At 35.5% G+C, this 16,640-nt stretch overlaps 1 protein-coding gene and 1 non-coding gene across 9 annotated transcripts in view; one reads left to right on the plus strand and one right to left on the minus strand.

The window, feature by feature from the left end:
* Positions 1–16,640, plus strand: part of CHL1 (cell adhesion molecule L1 like) — a 213,917-nt gene that overhangs the window by 79,959 nt on the left and 117,318 nt on the right. The window contains exon 1 of one of the 8 annotated variants that reach the window (XM_058437168.1): positions 16,277–16,355. The exons of the other annotated variants lie outside the window; for them this stretch is intronic. The gene's annotated coding sequence lies outside the window, so the exon portion shown is untranslated. Of the gene's footprint in view, positions 1–16,276; positions 16,356–16,640 lie in introns of those variants that run through there. 8 annotated transcript variants of the gene reach the window in all.
* On the minus strand, positions 7,815–7,918 carry LOC116467656 (U6 spliceosomal RNA). The gene has a single exon (XR_004247870.1). It is a non-coding gene; the product is annotated as a U6 spliceosomal RNA (small nuclear RNA).

Genomic DNA, 16,640 nt, shown 5'->3' on the forward strand with positions numbered 1-16,640 from the left:
ATTTATTATTTTAGTGGACGCATATAACTTACCCTTAGTATTTTTATGAGACAAGAAGCAATATCTCTCTTTTCTAACTACGCATTTAGACAGTAAATTCTTTTAGCATGGATACCAGTGTGGTCCTACCCACCACTGCAACTTCATTGCCTAGCATGGCACCAGCACACAGTTGAAACTTCATTCTTGAAACAGCCTGTGGGTTAGGGATATTCTACCTATTTACTAGTGATGAAACTGCCCCTTAAAGGGATGGGTGAGTGGTTGCGCAAGTTGACACAGCTGCTAAGTGGTAGGGGTCAGGCTCTTAGTCGCAGTGTGGCTCATTATCTAGCATCTGCTAACATGCTATGAAGGCAATTTGCTACTTTGAAATAATTTATTTATTCAAACTTCATATTTACTGGTCAGATTTCCATTGTCAGATTGAGAAAATAAATCACTCATTGGCAGGACAGTAGCAAACATCTTACTTGCATTCCAGTTGTGTATGGGTTCTTTTAAACTTCATAATATTCTTTTCTTATTCCTCATGCTATATATTAATGGCAACAGTAGGCCTAGGTTTACCACATCTCTATAGAACAAAGCCATATCTTATGAATTGTTTTAGGTGCTATCTGGACTGACACAGTTTTGTTATCTGTAGCAAAATATTCACTGCTTTGTTGCAGAGAAAGCTAGCAGATGGTTTTCATGACATCACAGGCAGGGAAGAGTAGACATGTAGGGTCCACATGTTTGGCCTTTTTTCCAAGAGTCTAACTTCATATATTCATGAGAATTTTGAATGAGGAAGTCAATAAACTTGTTATTGTTCTATAATGAGAAATCTTTATTTGTTGAAAATAAAGCCTATTACTGTGTTCAAAAGAATAGATCTCAGTCTGAAAAGAATGCTTGTGCAAGGATAAACTTACATTAAAAAACTTGTATAAAATTTAAATATTATTAGCAATCATGATTAAGGATATTATTAATTGTATATATATACTATGTGCCAAACAATTGGCTCAGTAGTTAATTTTTTATCTTATTTAATCCTTAAAACCCTTTTAACATATGAAAAAACTTAGAACTTGAATGTTTAAGAAGGTAATTTATGTTCTAAAAACTAATAATTAGAAGAGTTAGGGTTAAAGATATGTTGAACTCCAAACTCTAAATTATTATTGTATATATTATCTTTTAAAAATTAAGGTAAATATATATTCATTGTCATGATTACTTTTATAATATATTTTTCCATCCTGTCTGAAATGCTGTGAAGGTGAAGATCATTATGTCTGTTTAATTTACCACTATATTAAAAGTATTATATTGCACCACCAATCATATTGTATATGATTTGTGCCCATTGTAGATACTCAATAAAATATATCAAATGAATCAACTTGAGCTTTGAAGGTTGGGATTGTCACAACATTAAGAGTGTTATAGCCTTTCTTCTCAGACTTTTTTGGGGAGTTGGAGATAGGAAACTGCAGAGTTTAGCCTGTTTGGAAGAAAGCTGGTGTTTTATAAAGTTTGCAGCGTCATTGGAACCCAGTGACTCAATTGCCTTTGACCATGAGGTTTCAATAAGAGGCAAGAGGAACTTCAGTTCCAAGGAAAATCTCCTGATTAAAAGAGTCGTACACTGATCTCAAAAAGACTTCAATGGCAGCATGGCATGGAATTCAAGAGTGTGGGCTCCGGGGCTGGGCGCGGTGGCTCACGCCTGTAATCCCAGAATTTTGGGAGGCTGAGGGGGGCAGATCACAAGGTCAGGAGATCGACACTGTCTTGGCTAACACGGTGAAATCCTGTCTCTACTAAAAATACAAAAAATTACCTGGGCGTGGTGGTGGGCACCTGTAGTCCCAGCTGCTCAGGAGGCTGAGGCAGGAGAATAGCATGAACCTGGGAGTCGGAGGTTGCCGAGAGCCGAGATCGTGCCACTGCACTCCAGCCTGGGTGAAAGAGCAAGACTCTGTCTCCTAAAAAATAAAAAAGAGTATGGGCTTTGGGCCAGATTATCCGGGTTCCATTCTAAAGTACTCCACTTATTTGCTGGTGACTTTTCAAATGACTTCTCTATACCCAAATGATCTCATCTGAAAATTGGAGATGATGATTGTACCTGCCTCATAGGATTATTATTATTATTAAGATTAAATGAATTACTGATAAAGTACTTAGAACAGTGCCTGATACACAATATGTGTTATGTAGTGTTTGTTACGTGAGTATTCATTCTAAAAAGTCATTTAAAATATAAACTAAATGCTTATAGATTTTTTAAAAAATATATTATATATCTGCTTGAAAACTAAAGGATATTATTTGATCGAGTGTTAAGATGTTTCCAGTGCTAGAATTATATAATAATAGCCACATTCTGGAACCATAAATTCATTCTTAAGGAAGTTTATATTTAAAAAAGCAAAATAAAGAGCGAGGAATGAGTAACTAGTGCACAGACTGTGAAACCAGAGGATAATATTCTATATCTGTAAATACCCATAACATTAAAATCCTTAATTTGACAATTGGCAGAAGAACACAGCATTGAATCTTGTATATTTTCATTTTCTCTTTCTCTTCTCTACCACATTCATTTCCATGTTACTTTTATCCTTTTCAGAATGACCAATTGCTTACATTTTAAACTATAATCACTATACTTGGGATTTATTTCTCTTACCTTATACCGGAAAAAAAAAATTCAAAAAAAGTGGCATTCAGAACTTACGTGTCATTTTTATATCGGGAATTCAAGGAAAATAAATATTTTTGTGACTTTATTTCTGAGTGTTACATTTGCTTATTTTGTCTTTTCCATATTTCCCCCTTTCCCTGTGTTTGGTATGACATTTGGAATTGTTATGGGAAAGAGAATCAACTCAGAAATCAGAAAAGTTAGCCAGTGACACATTCCTTTATTATATGATGCAAATGTTTTGCTTTGCTCTTTTAACATTTTTCTTTTCCATAACAAGAAGTTTTACAGCTACATTTCACAGATTTTACATCTCTGCATCTAACAGAAACATAAAATTTAGCATTTAGGTATTTGTATTTTATTTTACTAGGCAGGAATGTGGAGTGTGTTTGTGTGCTTGTGCATGTGAGTTGTAAGGAAGTGTGGTTGCCCAGTACTTCCTCAACTCATGACTGAAACTTTGTTCCAGTTCAAGAAGGAAATAAAGAGCCCTTCAAAATATAATACTGAATACTTTATTCATCTGCTCTATAGAAATCAGGCCAGGAAGCAAATTAAAATTACAAGAATATCCAAAACAGAATTATTTTGCTTGCTGTCTGTGTATTTGACCACTGCCTTTTATGATTTTAACCTTTCTAGACATTCTCTTTGGGGATGGTTTTCCTTGTGGCCCATAGGAGATCCCACTGAAATCATTTACTAGTTCTTCCAGATTTCCCCACAATCCCCATTGTGCTAAGTGGCGACTAATGTGGGAGCTGTCATGTTTGGAAAATACCATGATGCCATGAGTTAATTTCATACCTGTCACAAGATCTTGCATGGGATCCCAGGGGACCAGTGGTATGTCACACACTACTGCAAGCGTTCGTTAGTACCTCTCAAAGCAATGACCTATGGCCAAGAGATCTTGTTGCAACATATGGCAGCACCTGTCACCAGGTTTCATGACTGGCATAAAATTAACCTGTTTTCCTGTTTGATGTGCTGCTTTTTTTTGCATTATCCATAAAAAGGATGAGAATAAATTGTATTTGGAAACAATTTACTGTTCTTTTCAAGAAGTATGATGTTAGACTTGGGATACTGGACATAATGAATAGACAGTGTCCTTGTAGAAGTACACACACTGCTATTCAGTAAAGGTGGTATTTTATGAATTTCTGAATGGCAGTCTGCAAATCTCACACAGGAAGCAACGTTTTAGTTTCTGAACTCTGTCAAACCTAGACATAGAGCAAGAAATGACATTATTGTGAGCCACACTGTGGAAGAAAAATCCAGGAAGCATGAGTTTCAGATGTGAGTTTGCCCTTGCCTTTCAAATGGTTTCAAGCAACCTTTAGCTTCCTCTCCTCTCTATATTTCTCATGCTCAGATCTTAGTATTCTAATGGGGACACACGAAAAAGGGACCCACAGAAGAACAATATTCAGAATGATGCCGAATATTCAGTATCTTAGAAAAATAGATTAATGGGATTTAGTCTTTAAATCTTAAAACTGCAATTTAGCAGTTATTTTTAAGGATAAAGACAAAGAATATAGTCCACCATTTATATATGGCTTTCTTAAAACTTCAATTTAGCAGTTATTTTAAAGGATAAAGACAAAGAATATAGTCCACCATTTATATATGGCTTTCTACCTCAGAGAAATAGTAAAAGTTTTTTGATCAAATGATTCTCAATGGAGAAAGTATCTGGTTTCTTGCATCACTTTTCTTTTCTTGTTTTTTGGATCTTCTTATATATCTTTTTGCAGAGTCTTAACCTTCTTAAAATATTTATTTTAATCTAGGGGGAGCTGTTTTCTATAGCTAATCTCTTTCCTTCTTAAGGTAAATGCTTCTTAGATTCTGTGAGTTTTAAAATTCATATACAGCAAAGAACAAAGACAAATTTAGCAGTCTTTTTCCTTTATCTCACTACCAAGTCTAGGGAACAAATGGTGTTGTTCTTCCACAATCTGGACTGGTTGCTCTGAATTCTGGAGTAATCAATTTTTCCTGGCATTTCTTAAATGGTCTTTTTTATTCACTGAATCTCCTTTGAAAGTATAAACATTAGTCCTTGTTCTGTGGTTTTGGAAATTGATGACTGCTGTTCTCAAAGGATAGTATAGTTGGGATGATTGAAGGAGCAGAGCAAAAAGCTGAATTGAAACAACGGAGGGAGGGAAGATAGTACCAGAGACAGTGAGAGAAGTGGGCAGTGACTGGGAGGGAATCCGAAGTAGGGATTGGGGACTTAAAGGCTGCTTAAACTTGATTAATAGATGCTGTAAAAATGAAATGCTGAGACAAGGGATAAAATTGCACTTGAGAAGTCACTTGAAAATGTGTTAATGCCTTTACTTGACAAGCATTTATTTTTTCATCCTGGGTGTAAAACCACTGTATGAAAATGTAGATCATTTTTTCACATTGAGTATGTTTTAACTGCTGATTATGGTTATGTTGTCCGAAAATCAGGTTTCTATTATCCAAAAAGAAAATAAAAATAAATAAATATAGGTGTGTAAAGATAAGTATTTTGGAGGCATGGATCTTCAGGTGAAGTGTCGTGTAATATCTTTGCTAAGTCGGGATAAAAATAAAATTTAAAACTGAAATTCGTATTTAAAAAGTTCTTAGTAAAGTCTAGGCATTTTTTTTTTAGTGTACGTAACAGTGATGAAAATTTTGTATCTAAAAGAATGAGGGATTTTGCAAGGGATTTTCAGGAGACTGTGGCACTGTCGTGGATGGTAGCTATACCATTTTCTAACAAAATATGTCAAGAAAATTGAACATCAGTCTTCTTACTAGAAAAGACAATCTGTGGCAAATTATTTTATTAATAACAGCAAATTGAGGAGCCACAAAATAATTTAGATAAGAATTAAAGTGCTGAATAATTTAGATAAGAATTAAAGTGCTGAAACAGTTTTATTACTGGTAAAGCTGAATTCAGAACTGCTTCTGGTAATTTTACTATAGCAAGCAGGCCCTGAGAAAGACAACCTGAAACTGTTTAAAGGGAGATGTTCAACAATGGTCACAAGATGCAGGACTGAAGAACTTCCACCATTATAAACCATCACCTTTACTACCACCATCTAAATGCCTTTTTCTCTGAGAAGGAGTCAGTGAAGGGTAGAGATGAAATAGGAAAAATTTGGTTGGTTGGGTGGGTAGTAAGTTTAATCACTACTCTTCTTTAATGAGTAATATAGTGGAAATAACTTTCCTCTCTGGTTTTAAAAGTTAGCTAATAGTAAGTATCTTTGTCAAAACACGTAGACACACGCACCACACACACACACACACACACACACACACACACACACACACACAAATACATACACTACAACTGTTTGCTACAGGATTTCTAATTAATGATATCACATTTTCTAACCCAGTAGTTCCCAACTGGGGTAATTTTGTCCCCTAGGGGACATCTGACAATGTCTAGATTCATTTTTTGGTAGTAATGACTTGTACTACTGGTTTCTCAAGGGTAGAGACCACTGATTCTCCTAAATTCTCCTACAACACCCAGCATATCTCCCCACAACAAGGAATTATTGAGTTGGAAATTTCAAGGGCCCTCAGGTTGATAAGCCCTGTAATTGCTCGAAGTAACTTAATCTCCCTAGTAATTGTGCAGTATCTCATAGTTATTCCTTTTTCCACTACTACTACTCACAAATTTGCCTACAAACTTGAGAATTTACGTAACTCCAGGAGTACAATAGAAAGGGACCTCACATCCAAGTGCTTGGGTACTGTGCTATCTTCTGGTTCCTTATTTGCCTTCACCACTATGATTTACTATTGGTAAAGTTGTGGTCATGTTGGTTCTCCTGGACTCCCAGAGCCCAGAAATCTTCTCTTGTTGATGATTCACCTCTGTCTTAAAGTCGATTTTGTCTAATGTTAATATAACTACCCCAGATTTGTTTTGTTTATTTTTCCAATTTGTATCCTTTTTTTGTTTGTTTGTTTTTTGAGACAAAGTCCCACTCTGTCGCCCAGGCTGGAATGCAGTGGCACAATCTCAGTTTACTGCAACCTCTGCCCCCTGGGTTCACGCGATTCTCATGCCTCAGCCCCCCAAGTAGCTGGGATTACAGGCACATGCCACTATGGCTGGCTAATTTTTGTATTTTTAGTAGAGACAGGGTTTCACCATGTTGGCCAGGCTGGTCATGAACTCCTGGCCTCAAGTGATCTGCTTGCCTTGGCCTCCCAAAGTGCTGGGATTACAGGTGTGAGTCACCATGCCCAGCCTATTTCTTTTTCCTGCATTTTTGCTTTTTCTCTGTAAATACCTTTGAATCTACAGTTTATCTCTTTTAGATAGGATCTAATCGTATCATTATAAAAACTATTATGCTAATCCTTACTTTTTATTAGTATTTAATTCATTTATGTCTTATATAATTACTGATAAGATAGAATTGATGCCTGGTGTTTCTATGTCTTTGATTTTTTATTCCTTCATATCTGCCTTCTTTTGCGTTAAATAAATATTGTCTGGCATGCCATTTTATTACCTTGTTTCTTTTGTTGTGTCTTTAAAACTATTTTCTTAGTATCTGTTCTGGGGAATACATTAGCATTTTACTAAAATAATCTAGATCAGATAAAAATTAACTTAATTTAACAGTATACAGAAACTTTGCTCTAATATGTACCTGTTACTTCCTTCCTGCTTGGCTGTTATTGTCATACAAATTACACTTTTATACTGTGTAAGCCCATTAACGTGGTATTACAATTCTTGATTTATGTAGTTGTGTTTTAATCAGATAGAAGAAAAGAGTTACAAAAATATTTTAATACTTTCTTTTGTATTTTCCTTTACTAGTGTTCTTTATTTATTTGTATAGATTGAGGTTGACATCTAGTGTTCTTTCATTTTAGCTTAAAGGATCCTTAACATTTTTGGCAGTGCAGGACTGCTAGTAAGAAGTTATCTCAGTTGCTGTATATCCAAGAATGTCTTATTATTATTTTTGTAATTTTCAAAGAGTAGTTTTTCTGTATATAGAATTCTTGGTTGACTGTTTGTGACTGGTTGACTGTCTTTCTCATTCAGCACATTGAATATATCATCCCACTGAAAAATGTGAATGGCTTCACAAATTTGCATGTCATCTTTGCCCAAGGACCATAGTAACCTTCTCTGTATCATTCAAGTTTTACATGTGTCACCAAAGCAAGCACTCTGGATCCTTCCATACTGCAATAGAAATGAGGAAGACTTGGGGGAACTTACTATTTCTCTCTATGTAAATCCTGCCTTTGCCACTTTTTATCTGTTTGCTGGACTACACTGTATAGAATGCAGGGCCTCTCTAAGAAAACAGAATACTTTTATTTTGTGTCCACCGATCCAAGTAAAAGCCCTGCTTTTGGGGCATCTGGTGGTTTTCTAACAGCTCCTGCTCTGATTGTTTCCTTGTATTCCAGTTTTCTGCCTAATCACATGCAGAACCATTCCATTCACGTAGTGAATACATCTCTCACTTGACACAGGGATCCTCATTTATGGGAAAGAAACACAAACCTTTCATTTGAAAAAGATATTATTATGTTTGCTTTATGCAGTACATAACTAAAACTTGATGATCACTTTCTCCTCATTGTCATTCTCTTCACAAATATCATTAGCATTCAATGCAAAAATTAGCCTGCAGTCTTCCCCTAATGTTTGCATGTATCTTTTTTGTGATCCAACATTTTGCTATTAAATAGGATGAATTATGTGGAGACATGATTAGATAATATCAAGAGTATAAGTTTCCTGAGATTAGCAATCACATGTGGTTTATTTTAGTTCTTCGTAGAATGTTGTGACTACTATCCTTCTATTTATGTACACATATATCTATGAAGTACTTGTTCATCCATCCTTTTATTCATTAGTCTAGCCAGTCAACCCATCTATTCATCTGTCTGTCTCTAACATGTCTTTTTCTTCACAGGAATTCAATTTGATGTTAGCATATGATAGTTGTCTAATAAATACATGTTAAGTTAAATTCATATGAGGAATACAGACTCTAGTGTAAACTATTGGCGTTACTGAAATTTGGGGTTTGATCATTCATTTTGTGGGTAACTACCCCATGGGTACAGACATCGGATGTTTAGCACCATCATCCCTGGCATCTCAATATATGCCAGTATTATTCTCCCAATTGTAACAACCAAAAATGTCTTCAGATAACATAAGAACATCCATGGGGGAAAAATCCCTCTCCTCCACCCCATTTGAGAACAGCTGGTATAAAACATCCTTTCCTTCTTTTATCATAGTATGTATGATTAAAATAAATGTTAACAATGACTAATAGTAGGGAATTTATTGGATGAATGAATGCATTTACATATGTATTTTCCAGATAGTCACACTCTCCCTCACTGATTCATCCACCCATTTATTATTCAACAAACACTTACTATGTACCAATTATCCACTAAGTACTTTGCAGGTAGTGGGGATACATTAGTGAAATATAAGTTTCTGCCCTGATGGGGCTTACAGACTTTTGGTGGAACTAGATAAAAGTGAACAAACCACTAAACAAAAGATATTACTAATAAGTGTTTTGTTTACAATAAGGCAGGAAGTTATAAGGGAAAGACGGGGGGCTGCATTAGATTAGTGGACAAGGAAGGACTTTCTGAGGTAACATTTAAGGTGAGAATTGAATAATAAGAGGAAAACAAAGATGTGAATAATGTATTCATTAATTTTACTTATTTCTTGTAGCATATGAGGTTTATGCTAGGAGTGCAAAAGGATGATCATTTGGTGACATATCAACTTGCTTCTCCACCCATATTTGTGAAAAACACCAGATTGTGTGGAAACCATTGGGAACTGTTCCAAACCGTGTGAGAAGTCTGACATTTTTTATTGAGGGAGCATAGCCCTACCAATGTAAACGCATTGTTTTATGACAATGCCATGAAAACTGGTAAGACATTGAAAAGCAAAAATGAGACATGCAGACCTTAAAATATCCTGTGTGATAAGAACTAGTGATTGTTCACTGAAAAAGACAAATATTAGTTCTATATTCATAACATTATATGTCACTGGGGAGATGGTGGTGACCAGAGAAAACTGTTCAGAGGAAAATCCTGGCCTGATATATTTAAAAGAAAGCAGGTAAATGCTTATTCATCTTTATTTTTTTTTTCTCCAACCTCAGTAGATCTAAGGACATTAATCAGACCTTGGGATAATTATATATAGCTGTGCTATGAGTACGTGGATTCATTTATAATTCCATTGGTAGTAGATAATGCAATTAAGTACAAAATTCTGCAGAATCTATTATATCATTGTTTGACGAATCAAATAATGTATTCTGCATTTTTATTCTCATGAATATTTCCTTTATAAATAGATGTCTAAAATAAACTATTTTGCATATGCTTGCCTTATAAAAGTAGGCTTATCCACTGGAAATAAAAAGCTGTTTTAAGCATATTTGTGTGTTTAAACATGCTTACGCATGTTTTCAAGCATAATTGAAATAATTAGAATAAGTTTCATTATCACCTTTCACCTTTTATGCTAGATGCTGGATCAAGTCAAAACTGGAAATGCAAGTCAAGCATCTTGATGAGATACAGAATTCTGTAAAGGAAAGAGATGAATTACAAAATACCATCTTGTTTGAGGAAGACATCATGACAGCTGGGTGACTTGGGCATTTAAATGGAATCTGATGAAGTCCCTCCCACCATTTTCTCTATAAAATGCCAATGGCATTTAAAAGTAGTGTCACCAGAGGAGCCAATGTATATTTTTATACTGCAATTAAGTAATTGAGTACGAAATTCAGTACAGTCAGTGGGAATGTGATCAGATGAATAAAGGAAGTCAGAGAAGATAATCATTTCAATTCTTTCCCTAATTTTGCTTTCTAGCCTAGTACTTAAAATTCATAGGCTCACAAGTCTCACGGGGCTCCAGAGAAGAAGCCTGACTCCTCCACAGCTGTGTACTCTCCGGCAAACTACGTAGACTCTACCTCAGTTTACTCAATTTTAAAATTGAGATCATAATTCTTGTCTTCTAGAATATTTGTGAGGATTGAAAGAAATACTATGTGTAATATGCACATTACATAGCTAATGCTCAATAAATCATAACTTTATGATTAGCAATGTTTGTTTCCCTCAGAAGTGACCTAAAACCAACAACAACAATATTTTTATTTTGCTTTCTATCGTCACTGCTAGTTATGAAAAAAAATGTGCCTGCATTGATGCTTAGGAAAGAAAAATGGTTGCAATGAGAGAAAGAGCAGTGTTTCCAGACTTGTGATGACTTTATTCGTTTTCTGCATTTTGTTTCTCTCTGGCAGTTTCTTTTTTCTCCTGTCACTTTCAAGGTTGAACATAATTACAGTAATGAATTATACATGAACATAATATGTAATGAATATAATTCATAAAGTTTATTACCCCCATTTTCATAATTCTGATTCCAAGTTAGATATCCCCTTCCAAGATAGGCTCCATAGCCTACTCTGTAAGACGTCTCTGCCCACCCTACCCCAGATAACAGCACCCAGTTTCTCGTCCTGCAAGGCACTTACCACAACTCTTAATGTTTTTTGTTATTTGCAGGGCGTCCTGATCCATGCCCCAAGAGTGGGTTCTTGGATCTTGCACAAGAAAGAATTTGGGGCAAGTCCATAGAGTAAAGTGAAAGCGAGTTTATTAAGAAAGTAGGGCTGTGCATGGTGGCTCACGCCTGTAATCCCAGCACTTTGGGAGGCCAAAGTGGGTGGATCACCTGAGGTCAGGAGATTGAGACCAGCCTGGCCAACATGGTGAAACCCCATCTCTACTAAAAATACAAAAATTAGCCAGGCATGGTGATGCATCCCTGTAATCCCAGCTATTTGGGAGGCTGAGGCAGGAGAATCATTTGAACATAGTAGGCGGAGGTTGCAGTGAGCCGAGATTGCGCCATTGCACTCCAGCCTGGGCGACAGAGTGAGACTTTGTCTCAAAAAAAAAAAAAAAAAAAAAAAAAAAACAAAGAAAGTAAAGGAATAAAAGAATGGCTACTCTATAGACAGAACAGCAGAGTGAGCCACCCTTATACTTATTGTTGCTTATACTTATTATTACTTATTGATTATATGCTAAACAAGGGGTGGATTAGTCATGATTTTCTAGGAAAGAGGTAGGCAATTCCCACAACTGAGGGTTCCTTCCGTTTTTAGACCATATAGGGTAACTTTCTGACGTTGCCATGGCATTTGTAAACTGTCATGGCACTGGTGCGAGTGTGTTTTAGCATGCTAATCGGCATATAATGAGCAGTGAGGACCACCAGAGGTCACTTTCATCACCATTTTGGTTTTGGTGGGATTTGGCCAGCTTGTCTACCGCCACCTGTTTTATCAGCAAGGTCTTTATGACCTGTACCTTGTGCCAACCTCCTATCTCATCTGCTGACTTAGAATACCCATCCTCCTGGGAGTGCAGCCCAGCAGGTCTCAGCCTTATTTTACCTAACCCCTATTCAAGATGGAGTTGCTCTGGTTCAAATGCGTCTGACATTTTCATTTATACTTTTCACATGTGTGTCAATATATAATATAAAAATATAAAATGTCATATATTATATATTAATACATATTATATTTACCATCATTAGAATGTAAATTCTAGTAAGTCAGTGAAGAAATCTGTCTTGTTCACCACTCTCTCTCTTGTCAATAGCTCTGTGCCAGGTACGTACAGACACTCAATGTATATTGAATGTTGGAGAACTTTTCCTGGAAACCATAATTGCCGCCTGATAGGTTTACACATTCAATTGTCTTTTCACCTGCTCTTATATGAATGTGTGGTGAGACACGCAATCCATTTGATGTTGTAGTTATTTTTTACAGTAGAGGTGCTCTGGGAAAGATAATTGAGATACCTCTTTATAATCTTAGAATCCATCCTAAAATGTCTTCTACTCAGATAATAAATGCCAATCTTTGATTTGATATATTTAACCCTTTAGGTAATATTTACAATACATGGGACTAACTGGATTTAGTAAGACACTTTAATTTACTGATAGCATGCTACTTATTAGTGTGTGCCTTCAAGCATCAAATATACCAAAAAAAAATGATCATTTTTGTTATGGTAGCACATAGATACATTGCTCCACTGGTATCTTTTTTTGTTTTTTTTTTTTTTTTTTTTAGATGGAGTCTCACTCTGTCACCCAGGGTGAAGTGCAGTGGCACGATCTCAGTTCACTGCAACCTCTGCCTCCCGGGTTGAAGGGATTCTACTGCCTCAGCCTCCCGAGTAGCTGGGACTACAGGCGTGTGTCATCATGCCGGGCTAAGTTTTTTGTATTTTTAGTTGAGATGGGGTTTTACCCTGTTGGCCAGGCTGGTCTCAAACTCCTAACCTTGGGCAATCTGCCCACCTTAGCCTCCCAAAGTGCTGGGATTACAGGCATGAGCCACTGTGCCTGGCCTTCACTGGAATTCTTTAGCTAGCCTTATTTTACTTGGGTTCTGATTGAAATATGTTCTCCTCAGAATACAAGATGAGACAAAGCTAATTTAAGGTGACCAAGTTTATACACTAAGTACAATTAGTGCATTTTTCACCAGAAAGTTGGTCACTACTTTAAGATTTTACCTTCATTTTTATTAGAAGGTATTGGTTAATCTATTATCTCCTTTCTCTAACTCCAGTCATCATATTAAACTTTTGCAAATTTTAGGTGCCAAACACATGTCGAATTTACATAAATACAGGCATAATTTATATACACTCATATACAATGTACAATATATCCAGAGGGTAATTAGCAACTGGTTACAGTTTGCTACTAATGAGGTCAAGTTTACAGATCTCCTGATCCTCTGAGTCTGTCTTTTGGCCCTGTTCCATTGCCACAGATTCTATCATGACCCCTGGGCTGCTGTTTCACACATGCTGTTTGTCACAGGAGAATGGCCGTGTAGGAGGATGTGATTGCTCCTCTGCAAACCCCCTACCTCTACTGGTCAAGGATCTCAGCATTTTTCTGACGAATGGCATGGGCGGGATGCGTTCCATCTTTGCATTCTCTATGTGTCAGGCTGTGTCCACAGGGAATTGACTGTGAAGGGTTTTTAAATCAGTGGGACCAGTAACACCATCTTTATATAGTGAAGACAGCTTATCATTAAATATAGTTTGAGACAAGCTTAATTGTGCAACTGAAAAATATTTTGATAATATTTAGAACTTTTATCTGTTTAGTGTTATTAGATAAAGACTATCATTTTTTTCCATTGTCTCTTTGGTTTTGTTAGCTTCTTTTTTGTTTTTATTTCCCTATTTCTTTCTTTCAGATACTTTTAATCAACATTTCTTCCTTTGGAAAACAGGTCAAATGACAATGTGAAGGGTGATCAATGAGAAAATGTGTGAAGTAGAAGCCTAGAATTCAAGAGAAATAAATAATATCTTGGCATCACTTACTTTGCTTTAATTTCTTAGTTTTACTCCTTTAATGTAACAACTGTTTTTTTATTTAAAAGGGAGTTGTGAAACAAACATCTATATAATATTTTGGGGATTAAAAATGCATTTGCAAAGTTAGATTCATTGGTTTTTATCTTAAAGACATAAAAACTTGATATCATATTTCATTTTGTGCTCGAACTTACCGATAACACATTACTTAATCCTTGAAATTATTTGCTTTATTCCCTGTTGTGGATTAAGATAAGTGATTTTATTCTGAAAATATTAGGTTGGTGTAAAAGTAATTGTGGTTTTTGCCATTAATAATTCACAATATGAGAGCAGTTATAGAATCTAGCTAAAACTATATGCATTTATCCATCTCTCATTATTCATGGTAGTTATGTTCTATAAAGTCTCTGCAAACACTGAATTAGTAAATACCGAACAATTACTCCTGGTGGGTAAATAAGAGCTTGGTTCCTGCATGACTCTGGCCACATTTTTGTCAATCTATCAATACATAACCTTATTTTATATGTGTTTCTGTTTAATGATATCTTATTTAATACATATTGTGTGCTCATTAACATTATACTCACAACCAATAGCACTGTAACTCACCCCTCACTGAAGCTTGTTCAACACAGTTTTTTTCTCTGTAAGGCACGTTATAGCCTCCTTGTGCTTAGGAAAACTAGGGAGCACTTCTGCATTATTTTTAAACAGCAAGTCATTTTAAATAGCAGAATCATAAACCAAAAAAACATAAAATGAGAAGAACTAAATAGACCGTGGAAAAAACACTTGTTTATAGTAAGAGAACTGAAACATGAAGGCAGAGTTTCACTTTGTTCAACCTCAGCTGGCAACATGTTTAGGGGGTAACTCAAATTTTGTGATTCCCTGCGCATGTTGTGGAACGATCACACAAATATTGTGAGTATTAATTTGGAGTAAAAATTAATATTAGCAAATAGGTGTATTTGCAAATATGGAACCTCTGGATAATGAGGACAGACAGTATTTATATTCTAGGTTAGAAAAGAGAAAATGAGCTCCTTTTAGTCATCAGAAGCCAATGAAAGACCTGGGTTTAGTATTTCCTTCCATCTCTTGATTTCTGTTTGCTTAATTGAATGACAAATTCTAATTAGTCATGCCTGACTAACATAATTTAGGATGAAACTATGTCTTCATCACTCTCTACTTCTGACCCTGGCCCTGTTCCTAGAGTACAGTAGGCATTCAGTTAATGCTTGTTGAAGGAATGCATAAACCCCTTTCCTCATTTGGAACTTTATGGAATTGTTGAGGACATTAAATGGCAATAAGGTGATTGGAGCTGTAATTATACACAAAAAGTTGTCTATTTTAATTAGCTGGGTGTGGTGGCACACACCTGTAATCCCAGCTACTTGGGAGGCTGAGACAGGAGAATTGCTTGAACCTGGGAGACAGAGGTTGTGGTGAGCAGAAAATGTACCACTGCACTCCAGCTTGGGCAATAGAATGAGACTCTGTCGCAAAAAAAAAATAAGAAAGAAAGAAAAAGAAAAAAAGAGTTAAAACCACAAAGTTGTTTATTTTCTATTTGGAGGATTTTAATTATTCAATTATTCTTAACATAGTCATTGAAATTAATTTAAAAACAATATTATATAGTTTAAAATATTAATATAGGACTTTTTTGCTGTAAACCAGGGTTGCCTGTTTAATATTTGTGTTTCACTATAAGTAGTGAGGTAGTATCTCTTGTAATACAAGGTAAAGAGGAAGAGATTGGTTAACAAAAAGGAACTATGTTAATTTTGCTATTAATAAAGGGGAAAACCTTTTGAATCTATTTATCCTGGAGACACAAAACTTAAACTCATAATGATGTCACATATATTAGCATTATTATGTTTCCTTATTATTGCAAATGTATTCTACCCAGGTCTTTTCATCATTGTAGTCACTTGAAAAACATATTGGGTAAGTTTTATTATACAATTTTTCTCACATTGATTTTAGTTTTCTTTTTCTTTTTTTTTTTTTTTTTTTTTTTTTACCTCAGAAGGAATTAGATGTCCAGTATAAAGAAGCCTGATCACTCTGACCTTACTTGGCTTTCCTATAATAGTATTTTTAGGATCACTGATATAAAACCTACAAAGTAAGTAATTTGGTTCATATAAGCAGGCAAGTAATAAATTTTCCTAAACTTTGTTATTTCTCATTAAATACGTACTATTACTCTCCAAATAAGAGATTTTTAGAGGTCATTTTTTTCTCATTTTTTTCAAATACTGACTGACCCATATTTGCACTGGTAGACTCAGAAGTGTTTGGTTTATACTTGTTCAAAATGATTGTCAGCAGATGTAATGAGCCTTGGACCAGTCCAGTAGCTTGGCTAACATATGTCTGCAGAAGGATTTTAAAATCCTGCTGACTAGGC

This window comes from Hylobates moloch, unplaced genomic scaffold, assembly GCF_009828535.3.
Source record: "Hylobates moloch isolate HMO894 unplaced genomic scaffold, HMol_V3 SCAFFOLD_4, whole genome shotgun sequence".
Classification (NCBI taxonomy): Eukaryota; Metazoa; Chordata; class Mammalia; order Primates; family Hylobatidae; genus Hylobates; species Hylobates moloch.